This window comes from Rattus norvegicus, chromosome Y, assembly GCF_036323735.1.
Source record: "Rattus norvegicus strain BN/NHsdMcwi chromosome Y, GRCr8, whole genome shotgun sequence".
NCBI classification, from domain to species: domain Eukaryota; kingdom Metazoa; phylum Chordata; class Mammalia; order Rodentia; family Muridae; genus Rattus; species Rattus norvegicus.
The window spans coordinates 38816362-38837642 of NC_086040.1; the positions used below are offsets into that span (position 1 = coordinate 38816362).

Here is a 21281-nt window from a genome sequence, read left to right on the forward strand (position 1 = left end):
CCCATGAATATTTTGTTCCTTCTTCTTAGAAACAATGTAGCATCTACATTTTGGTCTTCTTATAGCTTGGGCTTCATATGACCTGTGGATTCTTTCTTATGAATTCCACACTTTTGGGTTGATACACACTTCCAATTAGTTTATATTATTTGTGTTATTACCTCACACAGAATGATAATTTCTAATTCCATCCTAAGAATTTTATGCAAACATTGTTTTTGATAGCTTAGAATACAGGGTGTAAATATACCACATTTCCTTTATCCATTTCTTTGTTGAGGGACATCTGGGTTCTTTTCAGCTTCTGGCAAATATATGTATATATGTATATATGTATATATGTGTGTGTGTGTTTATACATACAATATATGTGTGAGTATGTATGCAGATATATATATATACACACACACACATATATATACATATATATATATATATATATATATATATATATATATATATATATATATATATATATATAGTTGCTTTCCACATATAGCATCATGTGTCCTTGTTATATGTTGGAGCATCTTTTGGGTAAATACCCAAGAAGTGGTATTGCAGGATCCTCATGTAGAACAAATTTTGTTAGAAAATTCCAGATTGATTTTCAGAGTGGTTATACCAGCTTGCAATCCCACCAACATTGGAGGAGTGTTCCTCTTTCTCCACACCCTTTTAAGTATCATTTGTCTACTGAATTTGTTATTATCTTAGCCATTCTGATTGGTGTGCTGTGGAATCTCAGGGTTTTTTTTTTTTTCTTTTTTTGTTTTGTTTTGTTTTGTTTGTTTTGTTTGATTTTTTTTTTTGATTTCCATTTACCCGATGGCTAAGCATGTTGATATTCCTCAGTTAAGAATTCATTGTTTAGCTCTATACACAATTTTGATAGGACTATTTGATTCCCTGTAACATAATTCATTGAGTCTTTGTATAGATTGAATTTAGCCCTCTATCAATTGGAGGATTGATAAAGATCTTTTCTTAATCGGTTGGTTGCTTCTTTTTGCTAATGACAGTGCCCTTTGCCTTACAAAAGCTTTACAATTTTATGAAGTTCCATTTGTCAAATCTTTTTCTTAGAGCATAAGCCATTGGTTTTATATTCAGGAAATTTCCCCAGTGCCCAAGTGTACAAGACTCTTTGCCATTTTTCTTCTACTAGGGTTAGGTTATATGGTTTTATGTGGAGACCCTTGATCCACTTTTACTTGAGCTTTGTATGCGGTGATAAGAATTGATTGATTTCACTTCTTCTACATGCTAATTTCCAGTCAAACCAGCACTATTTGTTGAAAATGCTATGTTTTTTCCATTGGATGATTTTGGCTCCTTTGTCAAATACCAAGTTCCTGGTGTGTGCCTTCATTTCTGGGTCTTCAATTCTATTCCATTGATCTGGATATCTGTCTCTGTACCATAACCATTAAATTTGTATCATTATTTTTCTGTTACACAGTTTGAGGTAAGGTATAGTGATTCCCAAAGAAGGAAAAGATCTTTACCAATCCTGCAAAAGATAGAGTCCTTATATCCAAAATATACAAAGAACTCAAGAAATTAGACTGCATTGAGACAAATAGCCCTATTAAAAAATGGGGTCAGAGCTAAACAAAGAATTCACAGCTGAGGAATGCCGAATGGCTGAGAAACACCTAAAGAAATGTTCAACATCTTTAGTCATAAGGGAAATGCAAATCAAAACAACCCTGAGGTTTCACCTCATCCAGTGAGAATAGCTAAGATCAAAAACTCAGGTGACAGCAGATGCTGGCGAGGATGCGGAGAAAGAGGAACACTCCTCCATTGTTGGTGGGATTGCAGACTGGTACAACCATTCTGGAAATCAGTCTGGAGGTTCCTCAGAAAACTGGACATTGAACTGCCTGAGGATCCAGCTATACCTCTCTTGGGCATATAACCAAAAATGCCCCCAACATATAAAAAAGACACGTGCTCCACTATGTTTATAGCAGCCTTATTTATAATAGCCAGAAGCTGGAAAGAACCCAGATGCCCTTACACAGAGGAATGGATACAGAAGATATGGTACATCTACACAATGGAATATTACTCATCCATCAATATCATTGCCTTTATGAAATTCATAGGCAAATTGATGGAACTGGAAAATATCAAGCTGAGTGATGTAACCCAATCACAAAAAAAAAAAAAAAACCACACATGGTATGCACTCATTAATATGTTGCTATTAGCCTAAATGCTTGAATTACCCAAGAGGCCTAGAACACATGAAATTCAAGACTGATGATCAAAATGTGAATGCTTCACTCCTTCTTTAAAATGGGAATAAGAGTACCCTTGGCAGGGAAGAGAGAGGCAACATAAAAACAGAGACAGTAGGAACACCCATTCAGAGCCTGCCCCACATGTGGCCCGTACATATACAGCTACCCAATTAGACAAGATGGATGAAGCAAAGAAGTGCAGGTGGACAGGAGCCGGATGTAGATATCTGCTGAGAGACACAGCCAGAATATAGCAAATACAGAGGTGAATGCCAGCAGCAAAGCACTGAACTGAGAACAGGAAACTCGTTGAAGGAATCAGAGAAATAACTGGAAGAACTTGCAGGAGCTCGAGACCCCATATGAACAACAATGCCAAGCAACCAGAGCTTCCAGGGACTAATCCACTACCTAAAGACTATGCATGGACTGACCCTGAACTCTGACCTCATAGGTAGCATTGAATATCCTAGTAAGATCACTCGTGGAAAGGGAAGTTAGTCCTTGTTCCTGCTAAGACTGAACCCTAGTGAACGTGATTGTAGGGGGAAGTGTGGCAATGGGGTGAGGATGTGGAGGGGAATACCCATAAAGAAGGGGAGGTGGAGGGGTTGGGGTATGTTGGCCTGGAAACCGGGAAAGGGAATAATACTCAAAATATAAATAAGAAATACTCAAGTTAATTTTAAAAAAAAGAAATGAAAGGATCCAGTGTTAGAAATATGCCCAAAAAATTAAGCGAAAGACTACAAAAATTTGGAAGGGAGATGAGATGCGGGCAGGTCTAGGAGGAGCAGGAGGGATTGTGGGTGCACTTGATCAGAGCACATTGTATTACATGTACGAAATGTTCCACAAATGAAAAGCAAACCTTCCCATCCTTTTGATATCCTTATGCTGTGTTACAAAGCAAGGCTTTCAAGAGGAACACAGATCAGATATCAGCTCCTGCTTCTTCTTTTACGGGTGTCCTTGTGGTGAATAAATTTTACAAGCAGAAAAAAAATAAGGAAGTTCTTTTCTTGTTGAGGATAGTTTTCACTGTCATGGGGTTTTTGTTTTTTCAAATGAGTTTTCAAATTGCTCTTTCTAACTCTATGAAGAAGTGAGTTGGAATTGTGATAGCGATTGCCTTGAATATGTTGATTGCTTTTGGCAAGTTGGCCATTTTTGCAATATTAACTCTACCAATCCATAAGCATGGAAAATCTTTCCATCTGAGATTTTCTTCATTTTTTTTCTTCACAGACTTGAAGTACTTGTCATAAAGATCTTTTACTTGCTTGGTTGAAGTCACACTGAGATATTTTTTTATTATTTGTGACTAATGTGAAAGTTGTCATATCCCTAATTTCTTCTCAACCTGTTTATCCTTGAAGTAGAGGAAGTGTAATGATTTGTTTGCGTTAATTTTATATCCAGGGACTTTACTGAAGTTGTTTTTTGGCTGAAAGAGTTCTCTGGTTGAATTTTTGGGGTCACTAAAATATACTATCATATCATATACAAATCATGATATTTTCAATTCTTGAATTCCCTTTGATCTCCTTTGGTTGTCTAATTTCTGTGAATAAGATTTCTAATGCTATATTAAAAAAGTAAGTGGAGATTGGGCAACCGTTTCTATTCCCAGATATTTGTTGAATTGCTTCAAGGTTCTCCTCTCCCTTTATGTTGATGTTGGGTACTTTTTTTGTAATATTGTTTTTACTATGTTTATGTATGGACCTTGAATTTATGATATGTACCAAATCTTTTAACATGAAGAGGTATTGATTGTTTTCATTCTTTGTCACCATCTAACAAGATGATCATTTGTTCCCCCGCCCTGTGAGTTTGTTTAAATAATTGATTTTTCTACATGCTGACCTCCAGTTGATCCAACACCATTTCTTGAAAATTCTGTCCTTTTTCCATTAAATGGTTTTAGCACATTTTTCAAAGATAAAGTGACCATAGGTTTTTGCATTCATTTCTGGATCTCCAGGATTGGATATCTGGTAAAAATTTCAATTACCATGGATGGAGAAACCAAGATACTCCATGACAAAGCCAAACTTACAAAACATCTTTGAACAAATCTAACTCTACATAGGAGAGTAGATGGACACTTCCAACACAAGGAAGGAAACTATACCTAGGAAAAATTTGGGAATTAATCTTTCAACAAACCCAAAAGATGATAGCCACACAAACGTAATTCCATTCCTAACAATAAAAATAACAAGAAAGAACAATAAATTTTATTTAATATCTCTTATCATCAATGGACTTAGTTCTCCAATAAGAAGATATAAACTAAGCGATTGGATAAATAAAGTGGACCGAACATTTTGCTGCATACAGGAAACACACCTTACTTATATAGACAGTCACTATCTCAAGGTAAAAGGCTGGAGAGAAATTCCAAGCAAATGGTCCCAAGAAACAAAACAGAAATAGCCTTTCTTACATTGAATAAAATTGACGTACAACCAAAGATATCAAAAATTATAAGGAAGGACAAAATAATTGTCAAAGAAAAAATAATACTAAGATGAACTATCAATTCTGAACAACTGTGTTTCAAATGCTAGGGCACCTAAATTCACCAAAAGAAACATCACTAAGACTCAAAGCATATATTGGCGCCAACACAATAATAGTGGGAGACTTCAATACCCAAGTTCATCAATTGACCGTTTGTGGAAAATGAAACTAAATTGATACAGTGAAAATAACAGAAATAATCATCCAAATGGATTTAGCAGATATTTAAAGAACATTTCATCCTAAACTACAGAATATACCTTTTTTTTTTGCACCTAAAAGTAACTTCTCCAAACTTTCCATATACTCTGTCACTAAACAGGTCCCTATAGATACCAGAATACTGAAATAATCCCATGCACCCTATCAGATTATCACGGACTAGTGCTGGTCTTCAATACTTTCTTATTTTTATATTTGTTTTTATTATCAATATTTGCTTAATGTGGTATTTTTGAAACACCAGCTTTCTTGATAGTTTGGCACTATGAAATCTAGGTTAGGTTTAGCCTAGTAGTAATCCTTCCATTTTGCCTTTATAGTAGCAAGAGAGAGAGCTCCATTCCATTCTTGGGTATATTCTACATTTTGAGTGAACATTTTGGGCACACTGTGCATTTAATGGTTTTCATCTTTTCTTAAATATATATTATTATTATCTCATCTTACAAATTTGTAGTTTGATAGTTACATTTTAATATCATGGTTCCTGAATGGATCTTTTGATCTCATTTTGTTTATATGTTATCTCCATTTTAAATGGATTTTCCTTTGTGAATATTTTCTGTCTTTAAGTATGTTTTTGTCTTTATGTGATTTTATTATTGTTTATCAATGAAAAAATGCAATTTATTTACACAAGCAGCCTTACAGGAAGGGGAACACAAGAGTTAGTTAGATATTTGTATAGTATGGGTTACTTATTAAAAAATAAAAAATCTCTGAAACAAAGGACAGTGATGAATTTCACACTATCCTCCCCCAATGTTCCCAGCATACAATAATTCCCAGTAATGGCTTGAGGTCATGTGCTGTTGGGAATAGTTGATGGAAGAATAAACCCACAAACCACAGAATATTTAAAGAAAAACTTTCTTCCATACACACAGATACACAATAGGATTACAGGGAGGTCAATACAATTAATTGAAGAAGATGTAAAGAGGAATGTTGTGAGGACAAGGAAAGAATTTCAAACCACTGTCAACTATACAATGGTGAACATTTGTTCCCAAAAAGTGGTTTGTGTGCCAGAACAATAACAGCTGGACTGGACCCACCTTTTATCTACACAGAGTGTGGAGCTATGGTCCTATTGGAAACAATGAAGACAGAACACCAAACAATAGCAAAAAAAGGAATTAATATAAGCAATCCGGTGATGCAAACTACCAAAGACATCTTTATGTTCCAACCAGAAATTGCAGGAAAACTAAAGTCATATTTGAGCGCCCCATCAAAAGACAAGAGTGAGCGAGCCATGGCCTTTCTCCCTTTCATATTTTTCAAGTACTTTACAGAAACAAGAATCTCAGACTGCTTTGTCCATGATTTATGAAAGGGTTTTCTAGGCGTCATGTATTAAGAAATCATGTAAAAGTATTTTTAGCTCCTGACACGGTTTTATTAAAGTTCTCAAACTTCTTGGACTAAGATTCCAAAGTGTAACTAGGCCAGCCCTGAGCTGTAAAACTATGACAAGGCAACAATAACAGATACTTTCATGGCCCAAGCACTATAGCACTGTACTATTGAGTAGAGTGATCCAAATTAATTCAAACAGCTCAAGAGAGAAGCAGAAAAAGGTTAGAAAAGTGATGAAGAATCAACACCTTCCTTGTGTATGCCAGCAATTATGGTTCTGCAGTAAGTCCTAAGAGGCAGTATCCAAGTAGCAAGGGGAGGAAAGGACTAAGGACAAGACAGGGAGAAAAACTATCATGGCACATGTATGGAAGAGAAAAACTGAAAATGTCCTGTAATTTAAAAAAAAAAGATTTTTTCATTATTTTCTCATTCCAATCAAAAGAGACATCCATGAATGATTCTCCTCTAAGGCTTCCATAAAAGAGGTAAAACGAAAAAGAACATAAACATTGAAAGTTTGAAAATAAAACAAAAGTAAAAGAACTTGTGTACGTTTCAGAGCAGGAACACTGAAAAATGCACTAAATCTGGTCAAGATGAAACGTAGAGTGGGAAGCAGGAATTAGAATTAAGAGCTGCAAGAGATAGGCAGGTGAGCAGTGACAGGAACATGGCCAGGCCTGAGAGATAAGGCTGGATCTTTACAGGGACACAGAATGAGGTAAGAAAACATTTCAAATAAAGCAGCACCTTTCCTTTCTGCTCACCTCAGTAATCCCATCCTCTAATATCCCCCATTGAAGGACTAAAATAGAAGAGTTGTGGTATGTATGTCACTCACTTCCCATTTACTTTTAACCCTGCCTCCAAAGTCAGGAAATCCAAACTTTCTAACTTCCAAGAACAAAAATACAGCCCCAGGTCCTGAGGGCCAAATGACAAACTGCAGTAAGTGAGAGTAGAGAATATGGAGATGTCTCATTCAACATAGCAGAAGTGTGACGGCCCAAGCTAAGAAAGGAAAAGGCAACCATATCAGGTAAACAAGGTCTGTTTCTCATAACATTAAACTCATTTATATTATTCTTTCCTTATAAAAGAAATACTTTATTTGGGCTTATAAACCAGAATATCAGAGTCAGTGATTGATGATATCAGAGCAAAGATATACAGGCAGAGGTTGCTGACCATAATCGGAAGGTGGAGAAAACTAGATTGAAATAGCTTCAATCCTTTGAAACTTCAAAGCCTACCCTGAACAACATACCTCCTGCAACAAGGACATACCACCTAGTGAGGTTACAATTTTTGGGCATTTACATTATTATTAACTACACTTAGTCGAATCAATTCCCAGCTCAATCTTCATTTTGAATGAAGATGATTTTCCTGCAAAGTGGCTCTACCATCTTATCTTCCTAATATTGGCTTTCATCATGGGGATAATAGATGATTCTGGATGCATAGGGGATGTTTTTATTCCTATATATCACTCCATATACGTATTATATGTGTACTGACATTTCAATGAGTTTCATTTGGAGAAGGTATAAATGGTTTAGCTTATATATATGCTTTCAACCTCTATTAACATCTTTTAGAAAATATCAAATATCCATTCTTGGTTAATAATTTCTTCTCTCATATGATAAAAAAATAAAATTTTACTCTAATCAAAATAATTCTCTATTATTTTAATATTGAAAGATACAGAAGAATATTAAGATAATGTGGAATATTAAATCAGCTGAACTGCATGTTCATTAATTAAGAACAACTAGAATCATTGATATATTTTTGGAACATAATATAGTAACAAATACAAAAGCATTGAATAAATAGTGGCAGAAGACGAGTGTCATCATCTAAAATGTACCTTACCTTCAGATCCAGTGTTTTCTTTCATGTAGCAAGAATTCAATTTACCTACTCTTCCTCAGTATTTTTCAAACTCTCATTGACTCTAATTTCAAAGCTGTATCCTATAACTAGCATGATTGTTAAATTTCAAACCAAGAACAGTGCATGTGTCAATCATTTTCCGCCTTTCCTTATTTGTGTTTTATTCTGTTCCCAAAGGCCATGTTGTGTTGAAGTTATGAAGAATTTCTTGCTCCTTTGATGAAAATTTTCTGAAAGCATAGATTATTCATATTTGTAAAATACTGTTGATATGTTTAATAGTACTGGATATTATAGTTAAAATCATCTGGATTAGGAATTTTTGCGTGTATATCATAACACACTAAAATACTAAAGATTAAAAGTAGAAGAGCTAGAATTTATCACATGTTTTTACTCTTCTAGGGTTTGTAAATTTACAAAATCTGAAAAATGACTTCTTTCTGTGAAATTCACATTCATGATCTATTAAATTCTAATCAAAGAGTGTGTCAGCACCAATAAACTTGGATTAAATTATAATTGCAATACAAAATGTTTGTAGTAAGTATATGGGCAAATAATTTGTCTGAATATACTAAATAAGCATGTAATATAATCATAGGTTTGCTCTTCATTAAATAAGTACTCCCATTTATAACTTAAAAAATACAGATATTAAAGTAAGTTTTGTTATATAACAGCTAATAATGGTCTTAGTAATGGATTAAATCACCAAACAATGAACAGTAAGTAGGAATGTCTAGTGAGTTAGAGGTTCTTTCAAGCATCTTCAAGGGGCTAAAATAAATTCCGTTATAATTCTCCTAAATCCACTTATCATGAAATATTCCACATCAGAGTAAATAACATCTTTTGCTCAAAAAAAGACATTGGCTTTCTTTTCTTCCTGCCCACACCACACTCATTCTTCTACCAAACACAACAATTTCCAACATAGCTCTCTGATATGACTCTTTTTCATTATCACTGACACTACTTCCAGATAGACTTCAAAAACATCCTTAAAATTATTCTCTGTATCATCTCATAATACATAAGTAACCAGAGTCCCTTCTATATACATTGTGAGTTAAACAAACTTATTTAAAACTGTTCAATGATTTCTAAGACATTTACAGTAAATAAAAATTATATGTCTAATACTGTTCCTATATTCCCATATGAGACATTGCCTAAGCTTCAGCTTTATTTGGACCGCTCTTCTATCTCTTAGTCAATACAAACTACTATCATATTTACTTTTTGGAAATGTCAAGCTCTTTGTCCTTTTATCATCCTTCTATTTACTGTGATTTTGCCCAAAATATAGATCAACTATATTTCATCTAATCTAACTTAAATGTCACTTCCTTATGACAATCTCCATGACCATATTTTTAAAATAGATTCTTCAACTACTTGCATACTATCAACTGTAACAGACTGATTTATGGATTCATTTCTTTCTTTTTCTTGAACTATAATGCAATTTTTATAAAAGAAAGTTCATAATACATTTTATTCATTCCTAATCTATACCACTATTATGGACCTGATACATTAATGAAGACTTATTATTTATTACATGATTCAGTAAGTTTCAAAAATAAACTTTATACTATTCTTCATTTTAATAAATATGCATCCCGGGTTGGGGATTTAGCTCAGTGGTAGAGCGCTTGCCTAGGAAGCGCAAGGCCCTGGGTTCGGTCCCCAGCTCCGAAAAAAAAAAAAAGAACAAAAAAAAAATAAATAAATAAATATGCATCCCATTCATTGGTTAGTCCAACATGTAGTAATTATGTGAATTCTTCAATATATTACAATTCAATGACCTAGTTGACATTTCCTATATATTTTAATTTGTCACAGATAGTCTGTGTCATATTCAACACAATACTGTGTTCACTGAGCAATTATCTCATCTGGCAATATATTTGACATGAAAGAATGAGATCCCATGAGGAAATAGATGGACTTCCAGGAGTGCTGACACACTCAAGAGCACAGGAGAGACTTCTTCTCAGAGGTAACTTCCTGGAGTGCTCAGAACCCACGAATGGAGGTGTAGTCTGTTACTGCATACTTTTGTTTCTATCTATTCCATATAGCTGAACCTGATCCACAGTTCTTGGTACACAAAAAACTCCTAACCCAAAAATCCGGGAAATCCCAGACAAAATGACAAGATAAACCTAAGGATAATAGGTATAGTAGAGAATGAAGACTCCCACTTTGAAGGGTCAGTAAATATCTTCAACAAAATTATAGTAGAAACCTTCCCTAACCTAAAGAAAGAGACAACCTTACACGTACAAAATTCAAAGAGAACTCCCAAAAATTTGGAGCAGAAAATAATTTTCTTCCATCACATAATAGTTAAAATATAAAGTACACAAAACAAAGAAAAAATATTAAAACCAGTAAGGGAAAAAAGGTTGAGTTACATAAAAAGGGAGACCAATCAGTATTCCACACTTCTTAAAATAGACTATGAAAGCTATCAGGTCCTGGGCATATATCACAAAGATCATAAATGAACAAAAATGTCATCCCAGGCTGCTATAAAACCTCTCAACTACCATAGATGGAGATTCCAAGATATGCCATGATAAGAGCAAATTTACACAATACATTTCCACAAATCCAGTCCTACAAAAGATGAAAGATGGAAAATTCCAGTACAAGGCAGGAAACTACACCAAGAAAAACAAAGAACCTAATCTACTTTTAAAACACAAAAGAAGATAATGTAGGTAGCCACAGAAACATAATTCGACATCTAACAAGAAAAATAATAGACAAATCCAATCATTTGTCTCTGATATCATTAAACATCAAAGGACTCAAATGCCCCTGAAACGACATACACTAGAAATCAACTGCCCTGGAATAGAAACACTTTATTCTTCCTCTGTCTGCAATGGAGGGGTCAGAGACATAGCTATCTGATGGAACAAAATCTAGAAATGACCTTGTGACTGAGGAGTGTCTCAAACAGTCAGCCTCTGCTGTAGTGTACCTGAGACTGAATCCTTGTCAACAAGAATCCATAGGAGACTCTCACTTTGTTCGTGGCTGACTCAGGTATACCATTCAACTAATAAAGACCAGAACTTGTTCCTCAAACCTTATTGCATAGCCAATACAACTTTGACCACCAAAAAATCTCCAAGAACAATGGATTGACGTCCCATGGCCAATGAATAAAAGTTCCACCCTGGATCCAAGGCCACTTATCTAAGATACTCACCAGAAAGGTCAATATCCCTCACACCCATACCTGTGCTGCTAATAGTAAGTTTAAAAAAGGATTAGAGACAGTGACTTCACACAAGATTTCAAAATAAACCTCAGATTGCTGTCACATCTGTAGTGGAGTCCTTGGAGATAAGAATTTTCTGGAGTTCTCTGAAAATGTAGAGGCCTGGAGTGATGGGATCATTGTTTTTTTATAGAAGGTAATCATGGATAGTCCCCTACTATCAAACCGGATTAAGACTTTTCTCCTTTCAAAAACATTGATTTTTTTATAGGCCTTAGAGTTACCCATTTGACAAAATGGTCTCTCAGAACCATCCCTTCTGCTTGGGGCCCATGGGATATTTTACCTCGGACCAAGGAGCATTGATCCCTCTGGTGAAGGTTCACTGAAATCCAAAAGGAGGGAGCAAATCCTGGAATCTTATGCTACTTCCTTGAGTAAAGTCACATGATATGTTGTGAAGTCATCAGTCTGGTGCTCATTTCGTTTTGGTTGAATATACTTTTAGGGGGCAATCATGCTTAGGACACCTCAACTTTTCATGAATCATGTAATCTATATTCAGGCTCTTGCATATTCAGCTAAAGATGTGGATATGCTAGACTGTGAGGTATCATTAGAAGATGATGCAATGCTAGGACCTCCTGAGCTATTGTAAGCAATTTAATTTTTTCTCAAATACAAGGGGAATATGAATACTCTAATCAATTCTCCTGTCACAGGGACATCAGCAACTCATCTTTACTTGGTGGTACTCATCCATTCTTTTTTTGATTAAGGAGGCATCATGTGTTATCCCTGAAGGAAAGGTTACTTCAGATCATTCTAGTTTGTCCAAAGTAGGTTTAGATATTAATTTAGGGTGAGGAAACCCACACTAGTTCCTGATATTATGGACTGTGCCACAGATATGTTTCCTAATTTTTCCCAGGTTTCTCCTTCAGTTCAAGGTAAACTTGGGTTTCAATTGGGATGCAATGAAGAGCCCCTGAAAAACATATTCTGCAAAGTAAGATGAATATATTCTACTTTCTTTGAATAAGAAAATCTAGACATACCCTGTAAGTTGAAAGGGGCTTAATACAAATTATTTTGATGAAGAACATACAGAGAATCAAATGAAATGAAATCTCACACAGTTTTTTTTTTCTTAAGGAAACTTTAAATTAATATCCCCTGACAATGGTTTCTTCTGATCCATAGGATCTCAGTTCTATTCTTCTAAGAGGTCTTAATGTTTCCTTTCTTACCTGGGTGGCCAGGCATAGATAAATGTTTGAAGGAATGGAAGAACACGTGGACATGATGTCCTCAGACATGTCAGGGCAAATCTGAGCCCTAACCTAAGTTCTGCCTTTAAGGTTTTTCACATAAAATGGAGCAGTTTCATCTTTGTTGTCGATGATTATCCTGCTTCTGAACAGCTTGTGCAAAACATAAATCCAGAGATTACCACCCAATATGTAAGAGCAAATTCCCTAATTTCTGGCCAGCATGCCTCAGAGTACCCCGACACATAGTTATTCTGGACTGTGAAAACAGTTGCACTTGACTGCCTTCTTCCAGTACCCAAGGTAAACTTTTGCCTGAAGGATTCTGTGACCTTCTCACTCTTCCCAATCCTCCTAAAATGTTCTCTCTGAATAATGGGCCCTTGACTTTCCAACAAAGTAGTCGTATCCCTAACTGATTAAACATATTTTCAAAAGTGACTCCTTCTATAATCCAATGACTCTGCTCCACTCCGGTTTGAAGTCCTAGAGTCTTAGTTTAGAATCTGAGTATATAACCCTTGCAAACTGCAATAAGACAAATCAATAGAAATGTAATAATTTCAACATTTCTGCTTAGATCTTAACAGCTGAACAAACCAGAAGAATTAGCCTAGCCAGAAAAAATTATCCAAAGCCTTTGGCAGAAGAAATATGTTCCTGTCTTTTCTCTCCTGCATTAACAGAAATTATGAATATATAAACCTCTGAATGAGAATTTGAAACTTATGATTACGGCTGGAAACTTTATCCACTGTATAAGGTACCAAGAAGCTTTTCTCTTGACAGAAGTGTGTATGACACCTATATACACTATGCCTGAAGAAGTTTCTCTTCATTTTCAATAGGGCTTTAGAGTTTTCCTCTCTTACATGGGGTTCACTTTACCCAGTGTTAACTTACTCCTTCTGATTATATTGTAGAGCATGTCAGTACTCGCCTAAGTATAGCATTGCCCTAGACCCTTTATGATAAAGGGGCTTAAAACCTGTTTGAAGCCTTACATGGGCCTTTTATTTTCCTATACCCATCAAGTGGTGTTGTCTTTTCTCCTTAAAGGTCTGCCAGACCTAGGGAGTGTTATACCTCGCATCCTACATGAAATACCATCTAGCATTCGTTGTCTTTCCAGTAGGATTGTGGGCCAATTGTCTACTTCAATCCACTAAGTCGATTTTAGACCCTCAGCTTCTGCGAATGGGGGCTAGGGAAATGAAATTCTATTGAAAGGGCTCTAAAAATTATTCTCAGTGCACATCAATTGTCTCAGAACTCCTCCCTGTGTACTATGTGAATTTTGGAGTACCTGTGGAACTAAAGAATTACTAGAGCTGCCCTTCGGCCCATGCCACTCAACACCCCTATAAAGAAAGTTTGCTTAAAACTAACCTCTTTATTCAATGTATTCATACAACACATATGCAAACAATGGTATCTTATATTTCTCTGCTTCTAAATCCTAGTTCAGAAGACACAAAGCTAAATTGACTCTTATACCATGTGCCTTAAAGTAGGTCATCAAAATATTCCTATATTTTATTCACGTATGTTTGCAGCTGAACACATCCTTGAAGAAACATCACCGCTTCCTGAACCACTTATACTTTTGTTGTGACCATTGCCTGGACTAAAAGATATATATGTATACATATAGAGAACATACTTAGAAGTTACTGAAACAGAGTCAGAACATTCCTCAAGGCCCAGTGTAGCCGATAACCTTCCCCTGCTGACCATGGGTGAAGTTGATAATACTTTTCTTCAAAATATGACTAGGGTCCTCCACATTGTGAACCAATACATTCAGGATTTCACTTTAGCTAAAGATCTTCTCAGAACTTCCCATTCTGTAAATCTGTTCTCAGAAATCTCCTGTTCTGAGATACATCCTAGACTCATTCCTCTTTGAAGAGGCCCTGAGAACTACCCTGAACGATGATGTGACTCCTTCCCCATCAGTGTGGCCTTGGATCTTGCTCACCTCTTGATGGTGTACACTGCCTTTAACCAAATGAAACTCACACATTGCTTTATTCACAAGGTGACATGAGACATGCTTTTTCAAATAATAGTGTGCCAAAGCTTGTATTCTAAAGCAGTCCCTCATGACTTTGAATTACCTCACATGGATATACTATAAATAATAGAGAATCAAGGCTTTTACCTTTTACCATTGTGGATAGGGAAATATCTTCTTCCATCGGGTTTGAGGTCCCAGGTCCTATATATAGAATCATTGATTGATTCCAATCAAGCCAATCACTAGAAATCAAGAGCACCCTTTGTTGCTACCCATATATGGACATATTAAGACAAACTGAATGAGCAACAGATCCAGAGACAGTCATCCAAGCTGTTTAAAAAAGGCTTGGGTTGTTACCTAAACTTCCCCAGATTTAATACACGATGCAAAATTTCTACCAACTAAAGAAGTATAGAAATTGAAGGGCATTGTTGGAGAAAATCCTTCACCAAATCAGGTTACAATGACATCCATGTGTCACAGGATGTTTCATGCTACCAACCCCAACTCCAAGGGTTTTCTAACACGTACCATTGCACAATCAGATCTCAAAGTTTTCTCTTTCTTAAAGGCGTCGAGATCTTCCTTTTTCCCTCAGTTACCTAAGTCATTGAACAGAATGTCAGACCTCCCTCCTACAACTGAGCCTACTCTACTCATTCCCTGGTTGCCTTATGTCTTCTCAAGTACTCATATAAAGGAAAGACCCCCAAATTTTGATTATTTGAAAGTGGGCTCAAGTCACTTCACTTCTGACTAAAGAGGCCCCATGGTCTCATGGCATACCTCTGTAGAAGCCAGAATCAGATTCAATAACATGTAGTTCAATGTAGTACAAAATGGGACCTTCAACCACAAAAACTATAGGCAGTCAGTTCATGGCCAAGGGTGTATATGCTATGGAATGATGCTCACGAGATATGTCAGGTTTGGCTCCTAAGGTCAAGTCTCATTGATTCCATCTATACTTGTGAGGAGTTTCAGTTGTAGCCTCTAGCTCTGGAAGTCCCAAGTGCATCACTTAATTACAAGGACATCTTATACCTGATTTAAACTCATTTTACTTAAGTGCCAATCTTGACCAAGATTACCAGGCAATCCTGATTGCGATTTTGCAGTGGGACATCATAAGATACTTGTTGTAGATCAGAGGGCAGAGTATAGAAAGCTAAAATTAACATATATGCAATCTTACTACAGATGGTTGTCAGAAATGCAATTTTTCCATCTCTCATTTATGGATGTGTACACATGTACACTTATACTTATATATATCATATGCACATATATACATCACACACACACACACATATATATATATATATATATACACATTATACATAATATATATACATCATATGTATACATTTATACATCTTATTTATACACATATGATATATATACATTTATACATCATATATGTATATATATATGTATATGTAAATGTATCGATGGAGCATCAGAGTTCAGATAATCACTTACCCTGATGGAAGAGCATGCTAATGGAAACTGGAAAGAATAATCGGAAGAAAATTAAGCAATACCATACTGTTTTCCCACCACCAAAGGTGAGCTAGAATTTTTCCTTCTTCACAGTTAGTTGACTAGATCTTGGTAATTGGTTAAAAATGGCCAGGCACTTTCTTGTTTAGCAAAGCAGTTCAGGATGACTCCATAAGTTGCAGTTATGAACACAGGTTACTAAAACTGCACCTATTTCCTAGCCATCTCAACACCATCCCCTTTAGATGAAGGGGAATCAGCACTTCACTTTAATTGGTGGCCTTCAGGTCTTTATTTTTTGACAAATAATACTTTACACCATCCCCTTCTGTATAAGATCTGTTATAAGAAGGACTGGAGTTTACTATTGAGATCTCAGATTTTTTTTTTTTTTTGCCCAAGAGGACCAAGATTAAAGAGTCCTTAGAGCATACTCAACCTTCTAATAGGGAGCTTTAGATGAAGTATAACCCTCTAATAGGGAGCTTTAGATCATGTTCATCTAATAATGGCCACTAAATAAATATAGGTTTGGCCAAAGGTACTTCACTTAATTATGATCTGTGTTAACAAATCGTGAAACTTTCATTATCTCTCCTATATACCATCCTTCATGCTTATACCCATGACGTTGATGATTAGCTTCAAGAGGACTTAGAGACTGAAAATCATGACTGCTGAATAATACTAATGCTTGGACCCCGGTTAGAGCCTACCATGGTGTAACTGAAGATGTGAATATGTAAAGTAGCCCTAGCTTTCCTGCTCAATTTAGGCTTGAAAACTCCCTTATCCTAAAATAGGTTTGTCACTTTAAGCAGATTCTACGTCTTCTTTAATATTCTACTCTTAAACATCATTACTTTAAATCACCAATTTATGTCCACTATATATCAAATGTATATTCTGTATATAAGTGTCTGCTATCTGTCTTATAAGACTGGCAGTTCCTGAGATCATCTCTGGCACCCAGGTCTAAAACTCCACTTCCAGTCAAAAAGGTCCTCAGTAGCTAACCTATTTGACAAAGAATGATTCTGAACCATTCTACTTTTGGTGAAAGATGGCACAAAATTTACACTTAACTGTGTCTCATATTCAAAACTTCCTCTAGGAAGGACATCAGAATGACACCTTTTGCTCCAGTTGTTCTCAAATTCACATCTTCTGTCCAAGGGGTCTGTAAATGTCATCATTTCAAAGAAGAGATTCAGTGTCTCTCCTTTTCCCTATGGGAGTATCAACACTCCACAACTACTCAAAGTATACAAGTTTTTTCTCTGTATAGTGGGCAAGAACACTTTTACCAAAGGACAACATTGGCCTGAAATATCTTCTTTTGCCCAAGGGGTACTCATGCCTGCACTCTCTATTGGCCATCTTCAGCACTTCTTCTCTTGATTTTGTGAGCCTGCTACATCCCAACTGTCTAGGACTACATACAAACTTCTTCCTGCTAAAGGTATTCTGAGACATTCCTCCATGGAAGAAAGGGGTTTTGATCTTTTCTTGTCTGACAAAAGTCTTCAAAGCCCAAAGACAACTGTTGGAATAAAATGCAACCTATAGGACTGATGCAAGAATTACTACCTGGACTTTCAAATGGCATGAAAATATATGGACATTCTAAATACTGAAAAAGCATAGGAAGCTGATCAAGCAATACTGGATCTTCCTCTGCTCCACGAGGTACTTACATTTTCTCCAGCATGAAATGGTCTTTCTTATTATTTTAAAAGTAGCCAGAGATTTTACAGTTCTAACAAACAGGTATAGAATATCTCCTTTGCACATTTTCTCAGAAATCCCGGTGATGTCCACGGTGCAATAACAAATTTTTCCCATGAGGTCTTGCATATTACCTTTTTGAGGACTGACACAACAGTCCTACTTCTGTTCAAGTCCCCTACCTCCACCATCTTACCCAGTAAGATTTAGACTTATACAATTAAGAAGACTCCAGGAGGCCAAGGAATTACCACAGATTCCCCATATGCCAAATGTATTTCCTCTCTTAAATTTCTAAGTTTATTGTCCTGGGAAACACTGTTCTGACTGAAGAGATCTCAGAGAAATCTGGACTGAGTTCTCAAACAAGAGTCTAAAAGCAAGCATAAATCCGACTACTGTCTTCATTGTGTTCCCTTACACAGAGATGTCCTTTCACATGCAGAGGAATGTGTAGATGGATATATATTTGAATAAGACACTGAACCCAACACTACTCCATTAGAGCCTTGTACAAGACTTCTAAGACTGTTGACTGCCTACCATGGACATTCAAATGTGTATTCTTTACTGTGATTTCCAGTTTGGAGTTGCTGAAGTAGTGTTTGGCTGTAATGTTCTATAATTTTCAAGGTATCAATCAACCTTCAACTTCTGCTCAGTAGTGCTCCAGACATAAGAGGAAGAGAAGCTATGCACATTCCATACAGTCTAGGGGAGATCCTTTTTCACCCTTCTACTTTAGAACATCAAAAATCTATTACATTTTCCTAGAGGGACAGCAACAATTCCTCTCCTGCACACAAGGAAATTAGATATGCTTCCACCTATTCAAAGGAATCTGAGTATCGTCTTTTCATTTATTTGATTTTTTAATTTAAATTTCAAATATACCCTTTCTTGGTTTCCTGTTCATAAGACATCTATCTGCTCTCCCTCCCCTTCTTCGATAATGGAGTTCCCATCCACATCATCCACCCGTCTAGTCTTTCTGACCTTCCTTACACTGGGAGTCCAAATTTGGAAGGACTAAGAGTTTTTCCTCCCCTTTGTGCCCAGAAAGGCCATCCTGTGCTACATATACATCTACAGCCATGAGTCAATCCTTGTATATACTTTGGGTGATGCTTTACTCCCTGGGACCTATCGTTGTTGGGCATTGCTGTCCTATGAGGCTGCAAGCCCCTTCAGGTCTTTCAATCGCTTCTGTAATTCCTCCAACAGGTGTTCCAATGTCAGATTAATGTTTTGCTGCTAGCATTCAAATATGAATTTGACCTGTTATGGCTGTGTCTCTCAGGAGACAGCTATATCCAGTTCCAGTCAGCATGCACTTCTTAACTTCAACAATCTTATATAATTTGGTGACTGTATAAATGTATATGGGCCACAGGTGGGGCATGAATTCCTTCAGTCTCTGCTTCTACCTGTGCCTCCACATACCCTCCTGTGAATGTTTTTTGTTCCCCCTTTTAAGAAGGAGTGAAGCTTCCATACTTTGATTATTCTTCTTGAACATCATGTGGTCTGTGGATTATATCTTGAGGAATTCGAACTTTTGGGCTAAAATCCACTTATCAGAGATTGCATACTATGTGACCTTTTCTGTGATTGGGTTACCTCACTCAGGGTGACGCTTTCTAGGTCAATCCATTTGCCTATGAGTTTCATGAATTCATTGTTTTTAATGCGGAATAGTACAACATTGTACAGATGTATCACATTTTATGTATCCATTCGTCAGTTGAAGACCATCTGGATTCTTTCCAGTTCCTGGCTACTATAAATAATACTGCTATGAGCATAGTGGAGCATGAGTCTTTGTTGAATGTTGCACCATCTTTTGGGTCTATGCAGAGTACAGGTAGAGCTGGGTCCTCAGTTAGGGCATTATCCAATTTTCCCAGGAAACTTCAGAATGATTTCCAGAGTTATCGTACAGGTTTGCAATCCCTCCAATAATGGAACAGTGTTTTTCTTTCTCCATAACCTCACCAACATCTGTTGTCACCTGAGTTTTAGATCTTAGCCATTCTGACTGGTGTGAGGTGGAACCTCAGGAGTGTTTTTATTTTTATTTCCTTGATGACTAAGGATGTTGAGCATTTCTTGACATACTTCTCAGCTATTTGTTATTCCTTAGTTGAGAATTCTCTGTTTAGCTCTGTACCTCATTTTTCATAGGATTGTATGGCTCTCTGGTGTCTAACTTCTTGAGTTCTTTGTATATTTTCGATATTAGCTCTGTATCAGGTGTAGGATTGAAAAAGATCTTTTCCCAATCATTTGGTTGCTGTTTTGTCCTAATAACAGTGTCCTTTGACTTACAGAAGCTTTGTAGTTTTATGAAGTCTCGTTTCTGATTCTTGATCTTACAGTACAAACCAGTGGTGTTTGGTTCAGGAAAATTTTCCCAGTGCCCATGTTATCAAGACTCTTCTCTACTTTTTCTTCTATAAGTTTCAGTTTATTGGGTTTGATGTAGAGGTCTTTGATCCACTCATACTTAAGCTTTGTATAGGGCAATAAAAATGAATCGATTTGCATACTTCTACATGCTGCCCTCCACTTGTTGAAAATCCTATCGTTTTTCATTGGATGGTTTTAGCCTCTTTATTAAATATCAAGTGACCATTTATGTGTGTGTTTGTGTTGGTGTCTTCAATTCTATTCCACTTATCAACATTCCCAGGAATCTGTACAAATACAACTTTTTTGTCATTGTTCTTTGCTTTTTAATCACTAATGCCCTGTAATACTGCTTGAGGTAAGGAATGGTGATTCCCCCAGAAGTTCTTTTATTGTTGAGTACAGCATATGTATGTTGTGCCATCACTTGTATTAAATTCTTAAAAGTCTTTAATCTTTCTTTATTTCTTGCTTGACAAGTTATCTTTGAGTAGAGCACTGTTCAAGTTACAGTTATGTGTGGGCTCACTGATGTTTTTGTGGATATTTAAGACCAGCCTTAGTTTGTCACGGTTTGGTAGGATGCATGGACTTATTTCAGTCTTCTTCGATCTGTTGAGTCCTGTTTTGTGACTTGATATATGATCAATTTTGGAGAAAATACTATGAGATGCTGGGAAGAATATATTATTTTGTTTTAGGATTAAATATTCTATAAATATCTGTAATGTCCATTTTGTTCACAACTTCTGTTAGTTTGTCTAGATCTTGGTTTAATTTTTGTTTCCATGATCAGTCCATTGATGAGATTGTGGTGTTGAAATCTCCCA

General features: G+C 36.2%; 1 long non-coding RNA gene across 1 annotated transcript in view; it reads right to left on the bottom strand.

Annotated features, from left to right (window-relative positions):
* Positions 1–8188: 8188 nt before the first annotated feature.
* The window catches only part of LOC134484520 (uncharacterized), an 84683-nt gene continuing 71590 nt past the window's right edge, over positions 8189–21281 (bottom strand). The window contains exon 4 of the long non-coding RNA XR_010061967.1: positions 8189–8500. This is a non-coding gene — a long non-coding RNA (uncharacterized LOC134484520). The remainder of the gene's footprint in view (positions 8501–21281) is intronic.